Source organism: Citrus sinensis, chromosome 5 (genome assembly GCF_022201045.2).
Source record: "Citrus sinensis cultivar Valencia sweet orange chromosome 5, DVS_A1.0, whole genome shotgun sequence".
Taxonomy (NCBI): Eukaryota; Viridiplantae; Streptophyta; class Magnoliopsida; order Sapindales; family Rutaceae; genus Citrus; species Citrus sinensis.
Genome location: NC_068560.1, coordinates 2,850,370 through 2,869,778, shown reverse-complemented (window position 1 = coordinate 2,869,778; position 19,409 = coordinate 2,850,370). Strand labels below are relative to the sequence as shown.

Sequence of the window (19,409 nt, the reverse complement as noted above, 5' to 3'; positions counted from 1 at the left end):
TACCAGAGCAGCGTCATGACACTTATGAGGCTGTTGATGACCACCAGCAGCGTCATGACACTTATGAGGCTGTTGATGACCACCAGCAGCAAACAGACAACTCTGATGACGCACGGGATTCTGAGGTTATAAATAATATACGATATTGTTTCGTTATAAATTATTATTTTTTTTTGTTATTCTAAAGTTTTCTGTTTTTTCTTTTGTAATAGTCGAGGACAAAGCAGTTTCAAGATTACATACAACGACGGCTGGATAAGATTGATCGTAATGTGTACGAAATAAAATCAGAATTAAAAGATTTTAAAGAAACCGTTGTTGGCTTCATCGACACATTTTCTAAACGTCCAAATAAGGATTCTCCCACTGCACGCTCGTATGCGGTTAGCAAATTTTTATTTAATAATTATGTTCGTTTAACCTTTAATTTGATAGTTGTTTAATATGTTCTTCTCGGCGAATGGACAGGCCCCGGATGACTATGGAGTGTATACTGACGTGGGCAATGAAAATTTGTCTACGCCCACGTCATTGTATAGTTTCTACGGGGATGTTAGTGGGGAGAGCGTGCAGGTGTTCTCTGAGGTGCCTCCCGGCGTTAGTAAGTTCGGCCGCGCGTACATACCGTCGTATGTTTATAACAGAAAAGATTTGCAATATAAACCATGTACTTGCTACGAGATTTATTAGAGTGAAATTTTTTTTTGAGATTATCAAATAATATATTTGAGAGTTATTTATTTTTGTAAATATAAAATTGAAATTCTTTAATTATGTACGGGATTTTTAGGGTCATTAGGAGGTTTTGCGCATTAATGGTTAGTGAAGTAAACTGACCAGGGGAATTTATCAAAACAACTTTATCACGTCATCTTCATACATGTATACTATCTCTAAATTCCATAACAAAAAACAAAAGGGGAAACTCAAAAGAGAAACAACATCCCACCCACTGCCAAGAAAATATCAGAAACAAAAAACAAACTAAGCAAATCAAAGCATTAGCTTGTGATGCCAGAATCCAGACTGCTATCATCCGATCATGCGCTTCACAATGTGAAAAGGGTCCCCGCGAACATTTTGTTGTTGCATAAAAATATTATCAGAAGTGTTACATAAATATGATATTTCACCCAAAATGATGCCGTTTTGGTAACTTTACCCATCCGATATGACCGGACTTCCAGGTCATAGACAAGCTACAAGAGGGTCACGACAATAAACAAGAACAGAAACTACTTGAACAGCTCTCTCCCCCTAACAAATTCGACCATTTTCTCCAATTTCGTCTCTTTTCTTTTTCCCTTGTAAATTTACAGGAATTTGGAATGCAATGAACCAAGAAATTAAATTTGTTATAAACGGAAAGAACTTAAAGCAGGAAATAAATATTTGACATATTAAAAGATTCATAAGATAATGCAGTCAACATAGTTAAAACTGTCTACAATCAGTCAGCTAACATGTAGTAGTAAAATAACATGCTCGGCTAACCACAGCAGTTGCTGTTTTGCTGGATTGGCTGTCCCTTCATCTGAACTGTTCCAGAAGATTTGTTTGCAGTAGGCTGGTTGCCCATTCTGCATCAAATTTGAACTCATAATTAGTGAATCAAGAAATTATTTCAGAGACTAGCTATGTTAACCGGCTGATGACAACAGGTTTCACCAAGATTTGACACCACAACCACACATCAGTTCATGATAACCACCAGTCACTGCTCAAATAGACAACTATCAATTCTGGAAATGTTAAATATTTTGAATGATAATGTTTCAATTTCTTAAAGTTTAGGGGTGAGATAAAACAATTCCTCACATCTTGCATATGTACATTATCATGTTATTAATCTGATTTAGACAGATGTCAAATTCTGAATCCTTTTATGCACTACAAACCAAAACTAGAAACAATCTTAACATTTTATAGTAAAAAAATAAACCCATACACGGTGTCTAAAATGCTCACAATCATCACATCATGGGATTTCTAAAACCCTGTAGGGCTTTTCTACCAGAGTAATTTGTTCCAACAGAAAACATTAGGTAAAAAGTTACTCATTGCAGAATTTTCATCACAATGCATATAACCAGCAATAATGGTGATTGTTGAATAAGAACAGTCAGCATTTGCAAATAGGCAATGGATCACAGAATCAATCATAAGGCAAGAAGGAAAGAGTTAAGTGATTTTACTTTTTCTTAATCTCGCCGGCCATGGTCAAGAAAGCCTGCTCCACATTGATTGCATCTTTGGCACTCGTCTCCAGGAAAGGAATCCCCAGTTCATCTGCAAATGCCTGCATTTCACTCGGAGACCAACAGAAAGTCAGAAAAATCAATGTAGTACGTTATTTGGATACAATGATATGCCACCCATAATTTCTGCATCTGCTGCTTGATGCCAATAGATCAGCCGATGTACTGTCTTAATCAATAACAAGTCAACACAAAGTCCATAACTCCGTCTGTTGCTAAAAACCAACCCAACAAGTTTCTCTCAGTCATACATAAAAGCATTTCCAAAGTCTTGAAAGATATTTTATAGAATAAGTACCTTGGAAACTTTAAATCACATGAAGAAGCAGAAAAAGATGCTTTCTCCTTAACATTGTGAAGCACTTTGATGTGCAGATCTTGTAGCTTAATGCTCAACATATCACATTAGTCTAAGTCATGAGTTGAAAACAAGATTCTTATAAAATCTTATTGCATGCAAATTATGCAGTTAAAATTTACCAATTTATATAGATAACTAGTTAAATAGAAATTATTCATTAACAAACAATAGATATCTTATGCAATGATATTCCCTAAAGAATCAGACTGCCAAATCCCTTTAGATAACCTTGGAAAGAGACCAGGAAAACGATACAGATCTCACCCTAACCAACCATTTGAGTGAAGCACTAAGGGTGGCAAGTTTCAAACTGAATTACAGAGGTTAGCAGCCAGTAATTCAACCAAAACACAAGTACGAGTGACCGTGTATTATCTTGAAAGTGTGTGCATGGGCGTGCATGCAAACAGGTAAGTGAAAGACATGTAAGTGGAGAGAGAGAGAGAGAGAGCTCTAAATCTAAAGCACAAACCTCACATGAACTTCAATAGATTCATTAGACTTTTTTGTAAGTGGGGTTGTCCATATGGATAAGATTCGACATGGAATGAGAATACGCACCAAAACAGACATTCAAGGCTCAAAACGAATTAGAAAATACATTAGAGGAAAGTAAATGATTCTCTTTGGGCATGTTTGGCTTTCCTCTCCAAAAAAAGGGGTACTATTAGTCACCATTTAAGGAACAAAATGCTTTAATAAAAATTTTATTTTCATTATTCATTGATAAAGGGTAGAACCACTTAGAGCAATCTGGCAGACCCTTGGAAAAAAGGAAAAGGTATTTAAGGATCTCCCTACTCAATTTTATTGGAATCACACTCAACATTGAAGGATATGATACAAGAGACATTTAAATGAAGAGTCAAACTTGTGTTCTAGTAAGTCAAATTCTCACTGAGCATGCACATGATAAAAGATTAACAAAGAAATACAATTTTATTAAACAATCAGTTGCATTAAAATGAGAACATATTACGAACATTTATTTTAGGGGATATTATCAATTGACTACTTTAAGAATTACAATATATCAAACAACTACAAGAAGTATTTTAGTCTATCATTTTACTACTATATCTTTACAAAACTTATGATTTTACTACATTTCCGTTAGTACAAAAAAAATAACAATTTCACCATTGGAAAAAAATTACACAAATAGAGGTATCAAATATTATATTCATAGGCTAATAGGAATTATTTGTAACTACTTTATATTTTGAATTTATAATATTGTAATACTTTGTGTGTTATTTTTTAACCAAAAAAGAATTAATATAAAGTGCAAAATTGATATTTTATCAGTCAGCCAACAGGTCAACTATCGGTGCCAATGAAATGTAGTAAAATAATGGATTTTGTCTAGATATAAAAGTAAAATGATGGAATCATATTTTTTATGGACTTTAGATTTATTGCAATTCTTGAATGATTCAAACAATAATAACCCTTATTTTAACAAGTCGTATTGACAGAAAAGATTCCAACTCGAGATACAGACAGTCCAAAGTTTGAGTGTCCTGGGTATGCAGAAACTTACCAAGCAAATGCACTTGAGAAGAGTTTAAAATTATATTCAAAGTTCAGGCGACAAAAGTCATGAATATACCTTGGCTGTCTGTGTGTCCACAACCTTGTTCACAACTAAATCGCATTTGTTCCCAACTAGAAGCTTGCATACACTGTCATTTGCGTATCTGTCAATCTCATTCAACCACTGCTTGACATTATTGAAGCTCTCCATCCCAGTTACATCATAGACAATCTGTTGAAATCCCAACACATTTAATTAATCTCATACAGTTGCTCAATTAAAAAATTGGAAAAAAAAAATTACCACTTATTCTTTCTTAAAAGAGAATACAGCATTGCAAGACTTTTACTTCCAACAACATCATATGTCATAAGAATTTATTAGACAATTTGCATCATATTATGGCTCCCATTCTTGGACTACATCATCTTGTATACAGATTTATTGGAAAATGTACTGCTTAATGAAAGATGAAAAATAAGTTAATAAACACATACAATGCTGTTAAGATGTCACATGTAAATCACAAATCGAATTTCTCTCAATACAAGATAAAAGGAAATTTTGACTCACAATCTGCAGTTTGATCGTCTTCCCATCCAGCTCCACAGTTCTTATTTTCTGCCAAAAAAAAAAGAGTAAAATGCTGAAGTCTGCCAACATTTCTTTCCCCATAGACATACACATACATACATACACGTACATAGACTCATATTATAACTTATACACATATATACATATATATAGAAGAGAGACTCACAAAATCAACTCCAATGGTACTGATGTAGCTGTGACATAAGAATCATCCTGAAAAATTGAAAAAAAAAATTACATTAATAAACCTAAAAACTAACAATTAACGTAATGAAAACCGAAATTTACAAGAATAACAATTATTTATTATCTAAATTATCATTTTAATAACACAAATTCAGAGAACAAAAAGCTAAAATAGAAAGTAATTAATATAAAAAAAGAAAATAAGAAGGGAAAGGAAAAGTCAACAGACAGCAAATAGGAGCAGCAGGCAGGACTTTCCGACGGACGAGTCTCCGATGAGCAACAGCTTGAACAGATAATTGCTTCAACAAAAAAAATGAAAAGGCAAAAAAATAAAAAGAGTTGAAGTATTGTCAAATTAAAATGAGTATATGTTAACAATGTTAATATCAAAAAAAGGAAGGAAACAGGGAGGCTCACTATTCGTTGCTCATGATTTTGGATGGAAGTGAAGAATCTTGCGACGGTCCTTTTGCTCTGTTTGGAGAGCGAGAGAGAGAAAAGAAAATGAAAGGGAAAGTTTGTTTCTGCCGTGTCGTGCGGGAGAATTTCCTATCTCATCTCTGGAACTTAGCTTTGTCCACTTATTATTGCTATTATTTAATTATTGTTTACGAGATTCATTATTATTACTGTTTTCTTGGATTATATATTTATAATTAGATCCTTGTATGTTTTTTTTAATTATTGTTTACGAGATTCATTATTATTACTGTATGCCTATGTTGATGAATGTGAAAATTGCTTAAAAAAAATTATAGTAATAGCAAACGCTAAACGTTTTGAACTTATGATTGGGTTTTGGGAGAGCTTATAGTTGGGCTAGGCCCGGAAAAATCCTCGGCCTGAATATTCTGCTGGCATGCAGGCGAAGGAAACGAATAATCCTATGAGAAGGAAAATTTCTCACACGTGCGAGCGGCCGAAACGCGTTTGGAGCTGTTGGATTTCCATGAAGGGCATTAGGGGTGAGCGAGAGGAGGAAGAAGAAAAGAAAACGAGGAGGCCGCGGTCGAATATTTTAGTTAGGGTCAGTTTTAATTTTTTGGGATTTTTTTTCTTAATTTGCCTACTTAACTCGATTGGATTTATTAGTCTTTTGGGGTTAAATTCGAACAGAAATACAACCCAATCATTTTTAAGTTTTGAACTCAGTTGAAAGATTCAACCATAACCAAATTGAATCCAAAATAAATTTTAAGTTCGGTTCGGTTCGGGTTAACCCGATCTTAATGCTTACCCTTAATTGGGCATCGATAATGCATATATTTGCACATACTTCTTTGAAACTTACAAGTCATGCTCTCATGGTTCTAAATTTTTAAATCTTTATCTTGATTTTGTGTCTTTATATTATGAATTTTATAACCCATACCTATATTTTCAATATTTGAACTTTTTTTAATATTCCTAATAACCTTTGTCTATAAATAGGAGGGGATGTAAACCCCTAATTACCCCTATCCATCGATAGGAGGGAAATTAAAGTTTTAACACCAACTTTTATTGGTGGTAAAACTCGATATGCACCCCTCAATTTTTAGGGCACAAGTTCTCTCACTTGGCTATAAAGTTATGTGGTTCCAATATTTGAACCTGAGTGGCTAGCAAACTAAAAACATACTTTACAATCACTCAATCAAGCCCTTAGAAGTGATTTTGATTCAATATGCCTTTAACTATTGTAAACATAACACTTGATTAATACCAATCACATATCAAAGACTACAACTCTATCAAAACAATACAAATTTCTAGTGTGGCTTAAAAGTTCTAAAACTTCAATAGTAAATAGAGCCTTAGTGCGTAAAAATCTATCCTAAATTACTTTGGACAAGCCAAAAGTCTACTATGTCAAAACATTGTGTTCATGTCTCCAATCTGTAATTTATAAGGATTCGAAGTTACAATAATAGAGAAAAAATAATAATTTGAAAAAGAGAAAATCTTTGGGAGATATGTGTCTCCCCCGTTATTCAAACAACTTCTAGGCTTTTTATAAGAGCCACATGATATACAATACTGACTACACTTAGGGTGGCAAAATCATCGCAAATCCAAAGTCTTGGCCGCAACGGATAATTTTTGCGAGCTGCAATTAGGTTTGATATTATAAATTTAAACTAGGGTTGGCAAAAAAGCCCGGGCCCGCGGGCTTAGGCCCGGCCCTCACCCATGAGGGCCTGGACAAGGGCCCAAGAAAAAAAGCCCGGACAAAGCCCAAGCCCACTATTTTTTTTAAAAAAATAATTTTATAAATTAGAATAATATAATTAAAATTGAAAAGTAATTTAAAAAATAAAAAAGAAAACTTAAATTCTTAACTTATAAATCAATTGTGATTCAAAAAAATTAAAATTATGATATACTAAATTCTCTCTTTTATGTCAATTAATTAAGAGAGCGTTTGAATTAGAAAATCAAGTATTAAAGAAAATTAAAGTTATGAGTTTTTATTTGCTTTATTTATTATTTTAATTTGAAATATTGATTTTTTTTAATTTATCTATGATTATAATAACTTGTTGATCATTAATTTATTTCAAATTTATAATAATTTAAAAAATGTAAAATAAATAAATAAAGCCCAAGCCCGGCCCGAGCCCGCAATAGGCCCGGCCCGGCCCGGGCCAATACACTTTTGTGACAGAGGGCCTGGACATGGGCTTGAAAAAGCCCGGCCCAGGCCCGCTGTTTGCCATCCCTAATTTAAACCTATTGAAAGTTGCAGGTCGATTTTTATAGAGAAAAAATTTGGTAAATAGTTACGCAAGTGTCCGACATTCTTATTTGAATGTTTGTATTTTTAATTTTAATCATAAAATTTCATTAAAAAATTATTCATAAAAATATATTAGGATCTTTAACTTAAAGCATGGAGTATGATATGCTTATTGTAATTTTGTACTTTATACTTTCTTTAGAAAAATCGTGTTGGATGGGTGCTAGTGGTATTGAATGAGACTGCAAAATGGGTCATGGGTGCTACTTTGATTTGTAGTTCTTTGTTTTTTTTTCTCTTTCTCTTTTTCGTTTTCAATTAAAAGCACTTTGAGTTGCGATAGACTTATGTATTTGATAATTAACTTTGAAAATTTGTGTTAAATTGATATATTTTGTGTATTTATTTTAATATTAAAACTTTCATTTCTCATTTACATTGATAAAATCTAGAATTAAGTATTTTATGTGGTTTTTTAGACTATGATTATAAATTTATAATTTGAATTACGTAATTTAAGTTTTTAGGTTTTATTGCAAGTGTGATTTTATACGTGGGAACTCACAAAATATCCATCAGGTACCATTTAAACCCACAGCTGATGGGCTTTGTTAAAAGAAAAAAAAACGAATAAATAAAATCCACAATGAATTTGATAATTAAAATTTTTTTACAGATGCGGCTTTTGGTAATGTCAAACCCGTACCAAATCCTACCCGCTAACATCCCTAACTACATTGCAAACAACAAAAGACATACTAAACAATAACGGGAACATTGCACGCGTAGTTTGAAATAAACTAGACTCATGTACAGCAAGGATTTCGTGAATCTCTTCGCAAAATTCAGCATTTGATTTGTTGCGCGTTTCCATGGATCATTTGACGGCTCGAATACCACTTGATATGTAATGGTAAGGATTTGATGCTACAGCAGTAGGGGAAAGAAAAGGATCACTTGCTAGCTGCAAGAATTAGCTAACCAACAATATGTGGAGTTTGTTTTAACCAAAAATAAACAAATCAAGAAGAGAGAGCACAATTAAGCTAACATGAATACACTAACTTAGTCAATACATTGCACACAATGATATTTTTTTTATTAATTTCTTTTTACAAGAAGACGCGGTACATGAAAGTAAATAAAGAAAATCTCTTGTATATCTCAAGAGATTTTATAAGTTGAACTAAACCAAACAAAGACACTCACGTAATTGACAGGTAATAATAACCCATCATTTTATTTAATTAAACATAATACGAAAGAGTTACATAGCACTTAACCGCTATGGTCAAAATTTCTTCCGTATTGAGGGATGAGAATAAAATCCAAATTGTCATTCACGCTCTCATCATTAATAATGCTGTACATAGTTATTGGGCTACCCTCAGACCATCTGTTCTTACCTAAAAAAATCATAACAATAATTATATTCATAAATACATAATATTAAAATAAAAATTATAAATGACATTCAACTGAACATGGCCTAAGAACCTGGATAAGGAGTTTCCATCTTCTTCAAATTAGAAAAGATATATTCTAACGTCTGATGAACCCTAACCAAAACTTAAAGAGGATCACGCATCAGGTTTGATAATATGCTGCTGATATTTATACACACATTCACACAAGTAGCGGACGTGGGACGTGATAGTGTTTATCGGCAATAATTTAATTACAAGACAAACTAATTGCAATCATTAAGCTAAAGCCTAATAATTAACACAGTACATACTTTCTTTTAAAGTTGTCGTTTCGTTCATTAAATGTGGCCACACATTCAAATGCCTTTCACAAAGTTTTCCATGGGTGAGATTTTTCACATGTTTCTTCCATTGTCAAAAGCAATACATACATGCGTAATTTTTTCACATGTTTCGTCCAGAAATATGTTTATTCAATTGATGAATGAATAATTTTTTACACGCTCTTTCTATTCCCATTATATAGAATACATACATGTACGGCAAATATGGAACAAACATATTTCTGGAAATTAATACAGGGATGTGATTTCTAAGACTTGACTGTGATGGACTCAGTACTACTATTTTCATGATTCTGTCTTGCAATCTTTCCGTAATAGTCCTTTTGGGAGACCTCTTGCCAAAGCTACACACGTTGCCATATGTGTGCCAAGAGGTGACCGTTAATGGACTTTCAAATTGTTCAAGTCATTTTGCTGAATTGACGTCGTCTGATCTTGTTGTTGAGGATAAGATATTTTTTATGTACTCTTTATTATTTTTAAATATTTTTAATAATAAATATATATTTTATATTTCTAAGATACAATATCAAGCAAATCATCTATTTATTCCTTCTTTTCGTTTATTTTTTTTAATCTCAAGGGGACTGTTGAACATTATAAAAATAATAAAGAGTAAGTGGTATATATTATTTTTAATTTGAAAAAGCTGACAATCTCCCTCAAATTGTATCAGTACTGTATTATAATAATATTGTATAATATTTGGTGCTACAATGTATTGTATTAATTTTTTGTGATTAATTTAAATTAAATATTGTATTATATTAATATATTTAAATTGTATTATTATTTATATTATTATTAATTTTAAATTAATATTATTCAAATTTAAATATTTATTATTAGTTATAATAAATTATAATGTAAAAATAAAAATATTATTTAATATTATATTAAATTAAAAAGTTATTATTATTATTATTATTATTAACCAAAAGCAAAAGTTAAAAAGTAAAAATAAAAGTCAAAAACAAAAGGGCAAAAAAAAAGAAAAAAAGCAAGCGGCAGTCGCGGCATCAGTGTGAGTAATTTATTTAGTGTAAGTAATTAAAATATGACGTTGTTTTTTTACTGTCTCTTGTAACTTAAATAACCATGGGATAGTAACAAAATGGCTAAAGATCTTAATGTTTCAAAAACATGAGTTGCACCCATTATTTAAACTAATAACATTAGATTCACGGATCCTCCTATCTTACGTACGTGTAAGATATATTCCTCTCACATGAACAGTGTGTGAATCCCACACATACATTATTCATATGAAAGAAATGTATCTTACATGCATATAAGATAAGAATTACCTATATATATATATATATTTAGTGCATGATTTGTTGCATCTAAAACAAAAAAGTAAAGATTTTAATTATAATAGAACTTTTGGTGAATGTATTTTGTAATAGGTCCATCCCTTTATATTAATATTTACTATTTTTATAATAGATTTTAAATTTTAATTAATACATTAGTTTTAATTCTAATGATTAAATAATTATTGATTGACTTATATGATTAACAAACAAAGTATCAATATAATATAGTAAAATAACATTATCAGTTTCATATATTGTATTCTTCTTTCCATTACGACTCCTAGCCTCTCGGCTCCACTTGTGCTTTGAGAATATGTATGTCTTAAAGTCACGGGTGTTTTATTTAATATTATTATTTTTAGATTAATACCACTTTGAACAAGTAATCGTATTCCTCGTCCGGTCTTCTCGCCATTTAAATTTATATATTTATCTTTATATAACAAATTAAAAATGAGAGAAACCGTGAGTTTGATTTCTCTGTTGTTGTGAAGTGTGAGTTTGATATCTTTCTCTAATTACATTTCAGCTTTAATAGTCTTAATATCTTCACCAGAAGAATTACCAGCTGCCTCATCAGCAACAGTGTTATAATGTTCTACCTCATCAGCAACAGTAGTTTTCAATTGCTAATTAAACACGCAAGGGCTAACTGTACTGCAATGTTACTTATACTCTTTAAAAAAAAAGTAAGAGTAAACAGAGACAAACATAGGACGAAAAACAGATCGAAACTAATTCACTTCAATTTCACATGAATCTAAATTAATTGATTAATTTAGAACTCGAATTAAAAAAATCAAATAAAATTAATTACATTAACTGGATCTTAATTAATTGATTAATTAATCCTCACCTACCGATTTCATTTAACAAAACTTTAATGCACAGCACAACTGTATAGAAAATTAACAAAAACCAAATGAAGTATCAAGGCTGTAATTAGTTACAATGCGTATATGAATTTATTTAGAGTTGTTTATAACTGTTTTGCTGGATTGGCTGTCCCTTCATCTGAACTGTTCCAGAAGATTTGTTTGCAGTAGGCTGGTTGCCCATTCTGCATCAAATTTGAACTCATAATTAGTGAATCAAGAAATTATTTCAGAGACTAGCTATGTTAATCAGCATATGACAACAGGTTTCACCAAGATTTCATTTAAATTTTTAATTTTGAAAATTCAACAATTTTCCAAATTAAAACCTAATCCCAAAACCTATTAAACATTTACATTATATTGAAAATTAATGCATTTAATTAAAGTGATGAAACGAATCAGCAAAGAAATTTATTCAAAATTAAACTAAATTGAATCAACAAAGGCCAAAGGATTCAACAAGGCTTGCCAAGACCATTTTAATTAAAGTGCTTAGACGAGGCTTCTCCGATGGCGAGGATTCGACGGCAAGAGGCTTCTTCGATGGCGAGGATTCGACGGCAAGAGGCTTCTTCGATGGCGAGGATTCGACAGCAACTGACTCAGATCGAGCGTGTAGCGGCAGCAACTCACTCAGATCGAGGCGTGCAGCGTGCAGCGGCAGCGACCGACTCAGATCGAGGCGTGCAGCGCGCAACGACAGCAACCGACTCAGATCGAGGCTTGGACACGAGGCTTAGGCGAGGCCGTGAGGCAGACGGCGACATCCTACGGAATTGGGGGGATTTGGGTGGTAGGTATTTGTGGGTTGCGGCTGCTGGTAAAGTGTTGTGAGTGCGTGTGAATGTGGGAGTTAGGTTAAATTTGTTTTTAAGTTAATATATATTTTTTAATTTAATATAAAAATTAGCCGGATCCGAATATCCGGCTTTGATGCACTTGTATTCAGATCCGGATCGGGATCCGTGCGGAATTTAATTTCTTACATCTGAATCCGCATTTTTTCAGATCCGAATCTTTCAGATTCTTGTGGATGCGGGCCGGATCCGACTTCCCAGGTCAAAACTTGCTAATTAACCGCAATGGTTAAATTTCATATGTATGAGAAACTTGGAAGCGTGAATGCGGTCCCTACGAAATAAATAATTTTGTTAATAAGAAAATAAAAAACGTGGTACCAATCACGTGAATATTGCAGATAATATTCAAAATACCATTTCATCTGGAACCTTTAAATTTTTTTTTAATATACAAAAGATTGTTTATGATTTGTTGAATAAACAATAAATTTTTTTATGGTTGGTTGAATAAACAATGAACTTTAAAGATCAACCTTCTCCGAAAAATCCAAATTGGCCAACTCGGTGCTTCAGTAGATTATTTTCCTCCATCTCTGTACTAATAGTCTTCTCAGTCTCAGTTCAGACTCGTGCATGCATATCGATTGGTGGAAATTGAAATCATCCATCTTTTTTCCTTTCTACATAATTATTAACAAATAATCTTAAGACGATGAGGGCACAATTCCCAATATATTGATGTTAGAGGTTTTTAACTCCGCATTCAGAAACCAAAATTTTGTAACTTCACGTTGTTTAAGTAGCAAATTAATTGTAATTATGGTTGAAAATTTTGGCTTTTGTTAATATCGTAGAGATGGAAGGAATTGCTTCGGGTTTCACGAAAGGAAGCTAGAGGAAGATGAAGCTTTTAAGTTATTATGTCATCACTTGACTTATCTAAAAAATCACAACCGTTGGATTGTGATGCCTCTCTCTCCTCCTCAAAATAACAGCCTTCGTATTCTCTCTGCTATTGTTTTCTCCTACATCCAGAATTTTGGATCAATGAACTTGGTATTCAAGAATATTCACCACCCATCACAGCAAAGAGCAAAGATGTAGTCGAAAGAGTGCCATTTACTCAGGCTTACTCGATCTGTCACTCTCGCTTCAATTCGTCGCTCAATTTCTCGCGTTCAGCTTCATTTCGTCAGTCATAGCTTCAAATTTTCACTGTCGTAAATCATCTCTCTTGCTGTATCTCTCTCTTATGTCATCCAATAGTTTCGGTGAGCTCTCTCTCTAATTTAATATATGATTAAGAATCTTATTATGTCATTTAAATATGCTTGAAGTTTCAGTTTAGTTTATTAATATTACTTGAAATTTCAGTTTCAATAATTTGATTTTGCAATTGAGAAATTATTACTTGAAATATTGAGATGATTTCTAGGGATTGATAATCGAATGATAATTGCTAGGGCTTGTCATTTTTATTTTTGAACCGATAGAGTTACAATTAAGTCATACTGCAATATTTTATCTTGAGATTCCGTTATTCACAAAAAAGAAAAAATTATAAATTGAAAAAAAAAAGAGAGAGGTAACATTATCGAGCATCAAGCAACTGCAAGTAATGGGGTTTGTTTTGATGAGCTGCGAATTGGGGCCTGTCATTTTCTTGAATTATCTTGAATATAAGTGGAAAGGCATTTCTTCTCTTCAAAAAATTATTGTATATTTCCTTTTAAATTCTAGATTTGCATGTAGCTGATTTTTTATGTTTGAAGGATTTTATTAAAGAATGTGCTGCTGCCAGTGGCATGAATTAATGTAGTCTCGCTGGTATTCGTGATTTGGGGTAATGATTTAATTGAACAATTAAATTTCTATTGTTCCTGTATTCGAATCCAGTGATATTGTGGTGGTTTTATGATAATATTCTATTGTATTGTGCCTCAAATCGGCCAATGTATGTGCTGGGTATATGCCGTATGGGCTTGTTGTTGAATTTGCTTGACCTTGGATGTGATTGTTGCCGTGTTTATAAGAAATAGGCCCAGGTTTTTGTGTGGTAATAGAATTTTCTAAGGTGCCTTACGATAAAGCTAAGAGTCTTAAGTAACTATGCTTTGTAACCTTAAACCTTTAATTGTAAGACTTGGTGTACTTGGTTGTAAAAGAATGTTAAATGTTGACCTATTTTCATTGGTGAAGATAAATAAAGTTAGGGAAGGTTTGTAATCACTATAACCCTGAAAATTTCTTTGGTGGGCTTGTAATAATTTTATTTATGGCATGTAATTTGTTTTTATCAGAAGGCCCTGTTTGCTTGTAGTCTCAAATCTAGGGTAATATTTTAAATAAGTTCTTTAGTAAATGTTTTGCTATTTTTGTTTTTTTGTTTTTGTTTTTGTTTTAATTAGTTTTAGTATTACTTGGAGGGGAATTCTGATCTGCTGAAGTTTATCAAGCTGGTGCAGCAAGCAGGCCTTTATCTTAATCTTACGATTGTGCTAAGTGGAATTTTGTGTAAGTTACAACGATATAATTTTTAAAAAAGAGCTGACAAAATGCTCTACTTTCTTCTATTTTTTTGGAATGTTGAGCAAAACTTTTCTTTCTTATTTTCAGGGGTCCTGTTTTGCTGAAGTACATTCCAGGTATCAATCCCTCTGATATACTAACTCTATATTAGGTGTTTATAATAATTCATAGTATGGATTTTGTCATATTGGTTTCAATGCATTGATTTTGATCTTGGTTACAACCCATCATCCCCTACATATTCGCAGCAGCCTTTAATGTATGTTTTTATTAAAAAAAAAAAGCATTGTACTTTGTTTCATGATGAAATTTGTTTGTATGACGCAAAGTTGAGGGCACGGTAATAGTCATGATTTTAATGTATGCAGCAAAGATCATTATCCATTAAATTTTATGTTGTTGAAATATTTAGATTTCGTAAATTTTGTAGTAAGAAATGAGAGCTCTTGATCCCATCCCTTTATTATATACAATTTTTTTCACTCTGTCATTCATTTATTGTGAGTGTGTGAGAGGTCTTAGTCTTGGGCAAAAATAAAGATCTTTCCTTTGTTATTCTTGTCATCTTTTTCTTCATTGGTATAAATGAGGAAAAAAAATAAAATAAAATTATAATTTGTGCTTGAATTCCACCATATATGGAATGTTTATAGATTAAAAAGTAAGGAGTACACAGTGACTTTGAATAGCAGGTGGGGGAACTCATTTTTTTAAAAAAAATTTAATACATATTGATGGAATAATTATCCTTCACTTAATTATTTAAAATTTTTCTTGGACAGTCACCAATGAAAGCGTAAACAATTACCAGGGGGCTTATAGAAAAAAAAAGTGCTCGTATTCTAAAAGCAAATGGTCAGGATGCAGTTCCAACGTCTTCAACTTATGGATTTGTCTCTTACTTGTAAGTAGTCATTGCGATTTACCTATCGGGAAAGAAACACGCCCATACTAGATAACAGTAATTAGATGTTATGCTTTTGCAGCAATGAAGAAGTTAAGCGTTTGACAAGTGAAAATTTAGATTTGTCCGTTACAATTGGGGTTAGTATATTCATTAAATGTAGCATGTACAGAATTATTTTGTGGGGTTTTAAGACATATTCATTACCTTTTTGATAGTTACGAAAACATATTGGGGAAACCTACAAAGAAATTCCTCCCGAACAAAAGGCAAGGTACAAAAAGAGAGATACAAGGATGGGTAATTCAAACTCACATTCTGGTGATAATGAAATAGTGGAAACAACAAGCAGCATACATTGGAGGTTGTTTGCACTTCCTACAGGTGACATAGTTTCTGCAACTAAAGCTGAGCATATGCTTACCATGAATAATATTATTTTTCTTAATTATAAGTTGCTCATGCAGATCTTTTATCTCCATAATGTTGCATATGACAACGTTCAGCCTGATAGGAATATACTTCCTATCACATTCTGGAACGAATCAAGGATCAAGAAGTTCATGAAGTGGCTTAGATCTAAAGGAGGGATTGGAAGCGATAAGGTAATCTTTTCTTGTAGGGTGCTAAATTGAATTAAAAACATAATATTATTTACATTATAGAGTACAGGCATAAACTCATTATCTATGTTAATTTATTCATAATTTTACTCCAAATGTAGTAATAGATCTCCATTAATTTATTGATACATCATTCATGTTTGTTTGTCTTCAGTTTTTATATTCCAATATCTAATCTATTAAGTATTCTTTAAAAAAATACGAGAAAAAGTTGGAAAAACACTTTAGGGGTGATTGGGTACACTTTCGTATGGCACAAATAGTGCTAGGCTTTGTTTTTTAAGCGGACGGCTTGTCCAATTTCTGTTTTACAACTTATTCATTAATACATTTTTGAGTTTCTTATAGAAAAAAAAATTGAGAAAACACTTTAAGTGAAAAAATTTTGTATTTCAATTTATACTTATATTCTTCACCCTAGTAGTATTTATGTTTAATAGTGAATTGGAAAATATATTCTACCAATAATTAAAGGAATACTTTTCTTTTAATTATTAAAAAGATAACGTAGTTACTCATTACCCATATAAATGGACAGTTTAATCTGTTCCATATCTATACAACAAAACGAGCTTCAGACACGGTTTGCAGCGTTCCACTATCACTTCCATTCTGAGCAGCAGTCTTTTTGCACAGCAGCAGCAGCAGATTCTAGATGACCAGCAGCTCATCTGCACTCTCGTGATTTTACTGCCATCCGCATCTTCATCTCCACCACCTCCTCAGTGATTATCCCATGGTTTTATGCCTAGAAATTATGATTATTACGTATTTTGTTTTCAAATTTGTCAATACTTGTTATATTTTGATAATGCATTATGGACATTTTTCATAAGATAGCTTAATTTTGTGGTTTGTATTGATGATTTCCATGTACGGATGTTTGGATAGGTAATGTATGGATGTTTGGAAAAAGTGGTTTTTGATGAGGAAAGGGGAGAAGGATGAGATATATATTTTTGAAGTGTCACATTATTTGAAAAACAACCCCCAAATTTAGTTTCTCTTAACGATCATGAGTTAAAATATAAAAATTAACGTTTACTCATCACACTGTTAAAAGTACCAAAGCATTACTTATAGAAAAATTATAGTCACCTATCCTACATTTGTGATTGAATAGTGGCACAATTTTAATTGGGATATTTAACATTACTCTTTGTAATTTTTCGGTCTTACTTGAAGTTTGTAAAATTTTCCATAACTATGACTTCAACAGCAGATCTCAGGTTGCATTTAATCGTTGCTATAATTAGGTACTATGAAACAATTTATTGGCCACGATTGCACAGTCGTTGTTATTAGTCAACCCTGTTTTTTCTCTTGTTGCCAACCATCTCTTGGATGTTTGGGAACCGATGGCAATAATAGGGAAATTATGTGATATTGGTGTGTTTGCGAAATAAATAATTAAACATTTAATTTATCGATAAATTACTAAATATACAAGTGGTGAAAATTTAATCTCCAGAGTTACTATAAGTAAAGATATTAATTTAATAGATAATAAATAAAAATAATTTTTGAGTAAATCATAATAAAAATTAATTAATATTAGGTGTAAATAAAAAATGATATAAATAAAAATCTCATAAATGGACAACTTTTTTCATTAATCTTATCCCAACTAAACCCATGCGTAAATTAGGATTATTAATCCCATGATTTTAGGATTAAATTTAAATTACTACCCCCTTAATCCAATCCAACTAAGCTTGACAAGTATTGGATAAATATTTAATTTCAAAATTAGTCCAATCCCATACTTAATCCTAGCATCCAAACATGGCATTAGCACCTTATATAACAAAGTGTCACTGAAATACAGCAAAACATTATAAACAAGAACTTATTTCTATACATAACATTATTTACTTTTTGTGAACTTCCAAATACCTACAATATGATTTGCAAACCCTACAAAAGTCTACCTTGCATGCTCTTTCTAATGTGAAATTTGATTTTTATTAAATTTTTGATGTGTTCACTAATAAATAATTGAAATTTACAAAAATTAGAAAAAAATAGAATTAGAATGGGCTACAATAAAAATGAAGAATAACAAACAAAATATGATATTAGTTGGGTGAATGAAACACAATTGGAATATTCTGTATTGTTATAAATATGTTTACTTTGTGAACATAAATTAGAATGATTTATTATAAATTATTAATTTATCCTCAATCAATTATTATCATTATTACTATTTGTTATAATAATTGTAATTATTATTATTGACAATTTTAATATTAAGAAAATTATTGTTAGGAGTGGAAACACCATATAGAGAATGAATGATTAAATTTATAAAATTTAGTGGGGGTAAGAATAGTCACTTAAGACAACAAGCGTCTCCCATTCTCATCTCCACGAGCATGAAAGCGCTAGTAATCATCCTTAAATTTTGATGGAACCAGTTGCTTTTATTCTAATAACGAACGCAAAACATGTGGAATTAGTTGGAATAATGAACACAAAACTTGTGGAATTACAATTGAAATACGTCAACAAAAAATAGAGAAAGCACAACCAAAATTAGAGAACTACAAAATCAAAAATAAAGTTATAGAAAACAAACTTGGTACCTAACCTCAGTAATGGAAATCTCAACCAGTTAATGGGAATATTCAACACAAAATTAGGGAAAAAATAGATGAAACACATGAACCATTAAGAGAGAAAGTTTGACAAAAATTAGAAACTCATTTAACGAAAAATGATATTTACTTGGAATCTAACCCATGATACTGGTATCTAACGAACTTTATAGGAATATTAAATGCAAAACCAGTGGACCAATAAGTTGAAACATGTGAACCAAAAGATAAAAAGTATAACCAAAACTTGAGATTAATCAAACCAAGCAAAAGTAATATTGATATTTAACCCATATAATTAGAATTTTACCAAGTTAGTTGGAATAA

General features: G+C 31.8%; 2 protein-coding genes, 1 long non-coding RNA gene and 1 pseudogene across 10 annotated transcripts in view; 2 read left to right on the top strand and 2 right to left on the bottom strand.

Moving 5' to 3' along the window:
- LOC102612243 (ras-related protein RABA2a) overlaps positions 1–19,409 on the bottom strand; it is a 72,035-nt gene that overhangs the window by 29,794 nt on the left and 22,832 nt on the right. The gene's annotated exons all lie outside the window — the stretch shown is intronic.
- LOC127902703 (putative disease resistance RPP13-like protein 1) overlaps positions 1–19,409 on the top strand; it is a 44,515-nt gene that overhangs the window by 10,103 nt on the left and 15,003 nt on the right. The window lies entirely within an intron of this gene.
- On the bottom strand, positions 1,373–5,385 carry LOC102614319 (ras-related protein RABD1-like; annotated as a pseudogene).
- Positions 12,894–17,343, top strand: LOC127902706 (uncharacterized). 8 transcript variants are annotated; one of them, XR_008055210.1, is made up of 9 exons: positions 12,894–13,173; positions 13,281–13,697; positions 14,835–14,940; positions 15,043–15,071; positions 15,738–15,859; positions 15,942–15,999; positions 16,078–16,243; positions 16,327–16,464; positions 17,021–17,343. It is a non-coding gene; the product is annotated as an uncharacterized LOC127902706 (long non-coding RNA). The 8 variants fall into 8 exon arrangements; XR_008055213.1 differs by having other exon boundaries at positions 12,894–13,697; positions 15,918–15,999; XR_008055215.1 differs by having other exon boundaries at positions 12,895–13,697; positions 15,925–15,999.